The sequence below is a fragment of the Marmota marmota genome, unplaced genomic scaffold, assembly GCF_001458135.2.
Source record: "Marmota marmota marmota unplaced genomic scaffold, marMar, whole genome shotgun sequence".
NCBI classification, from domain to species: Eukaryota; Metazoa; Chordata; class Mammalia; order Rodentia; family Sciuridae; genus Marmota; species Marmota marmota.
The window spans coordinates 35,370,858-35,374,912 of record NW_026000026.1 but is presented as its reverse complement, the minus strand read 5'-3'; the positions used below and the strand labels follow the sequence as shown (position 1 = coordinate 35,374,912).

General features: G+C 40.4%; 1 protein-coding gene across 4 annotated transcripts in view; it reads right to left on the bottom strand.

Annotated features, from left to right (window-relative positions):
• The window catches only part of LOC107145623 (SLX4 interacting protein), a 196,093-nt gene extending 193,402 nt beyond the window's left edge, over nt 1-2,691 (bottom strand). For 2 of the 4 annotated variants that reach the window (XM_048811316.1, XM_048811315.1), the window contains exons 1-2: nt 2,489-2,691; nt 1,119-1,221 (exon numbers count right to left, since the gene is read on the bottom strand). The gene's annotated coding sequence lies outside the window, so the exon portion shown is untranslated. The remainder of the gene's footprint in view (nt 1-1,118; nt 1,222-2,488) is intronic. The other 2 variants (XM_048811317.1, XM_015489652.2) reach the window with 1 other exon arrangement.
• Between the last annotated feature and the right edge of the window lie 1,364 nt (nt 2,692-4,055).

Sequence of the window (4,055 nt, the reverse complement as noted above, 5' to 3'; positions counted from 1 at the left end):
AAAAAAAAAAAAAAAAAAAAAAAAAGAATGAGCTATTGATACAACAAAGATGGTTCTTAAAATAATTATGAGTGAAGGATGCTAGACCTCCTCTCTCAAAAAACATGAACTGAAGGATTCCTTTTAGACAAAAACCTAGAAAACTTATCTACAGTAATAGATCAGAGGTTGCCCAGAGGAAAGCAGCCAGACAGGTTACAAAAGATCCAGAGGAAATTTTGCAGGGTGATAGTTACATTCGTTAACTTGATCGTGGTGATGGTTTCCTTAGTGTTCACTTGTAAAAACATCAAATTGCACACCTTAAATATATACACTATCACAATTATATCTCAATAAAGCTTTTTAAGTTTATTTAATTAAAAAAAGAAAAGTTTCTTCCCTGTCTGCTATGTTTAGGTCACTCTCTTTTTCAAACAGGTATATATCCTGAAAAGTCATAAAACTGCAATACTTTCCAAAGTAAATTTGATACATAATCCAAACTTTAACCCCAAAGATTTAATTATAATTTTAAAATAATGAGTTAATACTTACATAATTGTAGCTATGTGCTAGGCACAGTTTTAAATATTTTTCTTGTATAATCTAACCCTCACATCAACCCTAAGTTAACAAGGGAACTGAGGCACTGAAGGTAATCTACATAAAGCCACATAGCTGATAAGTAGAGGAGGTAAAATTTGAACTCAGGGAGCCTATCTAGAGTTCAATTCCTTGCCCACCCTGCTCTACTGCAACTCACAATATACAAAATAAATGAAAATAGGAAGCACTGAATATCATACTATAATACTTCTCACATTAAGAATATACATATTCATTAAAATGTGAAATATTCACAAGACTTCATTATTCTTCATTATTCACAACCTTCATTATTCTTGTCCTAATTAATAGATGGAAGAAAAACAAAAGCTAGACAACCTGTTTAGAACTCAGAACAAATACATGACAAGTTGATCAGTTATTGGGAAGGTGGTTCACACATTCTCAATTCAATACTCTTCACTGCCTCCAAAACCGTAAACATTTTTATTAAAATCATGAGAGAAGAAAAAAAAAATCTAACAGAAAACAGGAGAAACGTGAATGTTATTTGCTATTCTCTCAAATACCTTACTGGCTCCTTAATTCCATCCAGTGAGTCTTAGCCTCTGATAAAAGCTCCCCAGGTGATTGACACATGTAGCCAAAGTTGAGAACTCCTGATTTGGATTTCTCATTAAAGGAAAACAAAGAAAAAAGGAAGGTGTCACAAACAGCTTTGGTAAAGCATGACCCAAAGTTTTCCAAGTCAATAATGAATTGCTGTCCACATGCACACTTTTGAGTTCAACTTTTAATAGGTAAAAATATGTACACAGGATATGAGAAAGCAGAAAGCATAGTAATAACCTTTTTATTAATGCAAACAAGTGGTAAACTGGATGAAAGAACTTGAAGAAAAAGCTCTATTTTGGATAGAAATGGGTAACATAAAAGCATACTAGACTAACAAATTCTCTTTTCAACTTTTTGGAATGCTAAATCGGAATCATGACATCAAGTCAATGAACTAAAATCAGAGGAAAACATGCCTAACATCCACTGCATTTAAAACAAGTAATAACACATTAATATGGTTAAGAAACACAGGTTGAAAATACACTGTCTATATCTTTAGCCCCATGTCCTGAATCAGCATTCTTTTAAAGAGCACTTCTTCCAGAAAATTAGGATTCAGACTATCTGGGGTGGGGCCTGAAGCTTCATCCTAACAAGCACCCAGGTTCTGCTGATGCTGCCGATAGGGGGGCTACACTTTGAGCAATAAGGCCCAATAACTTGAATACTAGTTTTAACACCAGTCAATTGACTTACAAATATGGTTATACCTAGGACCCAAGAATAAGTGTCAACAGGATTTATTACTAGTTCAGGCCAAAAAGGTGGGGAGGGGGCTGGGAAATGTGAAAGCAAATAATTGTTTGTATAGTCTGCAGTGCCAAGACTCCTTGAATACTGTGTTCCTGGTTCCAACCTAGTAGATGTCAGGGTGATTAAGGCCTATGAGATAGTTTTTTTTTTTTTTTCGGGTTTTTAAAATTTATTTATTTACTGCCGAATCTTTATGGCTTAAAACAAGTACTCGATGAATGCACCGAATTAATGACATTAAGTCAACCCCCCAAGTAATCCGTGAAAAGCACTATTTGTACATATGGATGCAGACCACATAATTTGACACCAATGACGAGCTTATGCACTGAGCTCCATTTTGTCCTAAAGAAGAATTTTCCTGAACATTTTCGCTTTAAAGCTCGGGCTTTCTGTACTGTGATGTTTAGCAGGTCTTTGAAAACAATAAAAACAAAGTACGAGCTCAGGGAGAAAGCTTCGGAAAAGACTCAAAACTCAAAGCAAAAAAACACGGGGAGAGAAGATGGGCAAACAGTTCAGTTCAAATGAAGGAACACCTCAGGTGACAGAAGCTCCACATTCTTACCTATGATGGTAGCGGGTTTGGGTTCGGGCTTTGTTTGCTTTGTTACTATCCAGGGCCACAGGCGGAGTAGTACCTGGTTGGGGAAACTTACACTAAAAAAGAAGCAAGTTTCGCAAACCAAACTTCAGAAGCTGGGGGGAATTCAATTTTTAAGCCTGCTTCCCTTTTCCCAGGCTCTCCCGCGCGTTTGGGAACTGAGCCACCGCCCAAACACAAAATGATCGAGGAAGCTTCACTGTCCTCCTGAAGCCAGAGCCAGGATTTAAGATGGCGGCAAAACACGGTAAAGGGCCGGGATAACGCAAGAATCAGCCCAAAAGAAAAATGGCCTCCGCTCGTGGGCTCATGACTTTCAATAAAGACCAAATCAAAAATGGCAACTGAGGCAAACTGTTCAGACGCTGGGGACGTCACGAATATGAATAGCAGGTGACCAATCACAGTTAGCCACACTGAAGTGTAGTTGAAGTCATCAAAAGAAAGTAAAATAGTATTTCTGTGGTTTTATTAATGCCGGGAAACTACTAGCGTGGGGTGAAAAGTATTTTCGATAAGGAAGATTTCGATAAGGCTGCAGAGTAAATGGTAGCTTTCACAATACCGGAGAAACTTTAATTAAGATATACTTCTCCATAATTTTTTGAATGATCCAGAAGAATAGAAGTTTCGCCCTCGAACCAACAATGGAGACAGGACATGAAAATTAATTAGTGAAGAGCATCCATTTCCCATGTCCTGGGGCTTGCGTAAGAACTGAAGGCGGAAGCGTCCAAGACGGCAACCAGGTATCACTGCGCATGTCCGCTCTCCAGCCAATCCGGGGAAGTTTTGGCGATCGCTTTTTTTTTCCCCCTAATTTTCAAAGCAGAGGTCCAGGGAGGCGGGGTCTAGTATTGAGTGACAGAATCAGGCGCTGTGTGATTGGTCAAGTCAGGTAGCCAGAGTGCCAAGAATGACTAACTAGTATCCAATTCATCCAGTAAATATTCGTCAAGTGCGCTTCAAAAGACAACTCTGTACCCTTTTGATGTGTTGTTCCAATTTGATGTGTTTAAGTTTTCAGTTTCAACAATTTGCCGAACTGCGCCCCAGTTCTTTCCGGTAAGTGCCTCCGCTATCATTGGAGCGGAGAAGAGAACGGACCAGTCCTGCGCCAGCCGCAGAACTGCGCATGCGCCGAGGCTCCGCACGGAGCGAAGGTTGCCAGGATCCGGGGCTGCAGCGGAGTGAAGTGCGGTCTCGCGTGCCTGGTGCCGACGGTGGCGGCCTAGGAAAGCAGCTGGTGGGCAGGTGAGAAAGGTGCAACCCCAGGCGGAACATCTCTCTATCTCTCTCCAGCTTAAGAAGAGAGGAGGCTTGTAGGTCTCCCCGCCGCCCCGCGCACACACAAAGGTCGTGGCGTCCTCTCTTCCCTTAGGGGCGGAGCCAAGGAGGAGGCTGCCCCTCCAAGAGGCTGAGGACTTTCGTTTAAAATAGCTTAGATTGTAAATACTTGCTGGTGAGATATGGATGGCTAAAAAGTGTTCAGTATGTAGGCAAAATTGGAATAGAGCTTCCCGCACACTCA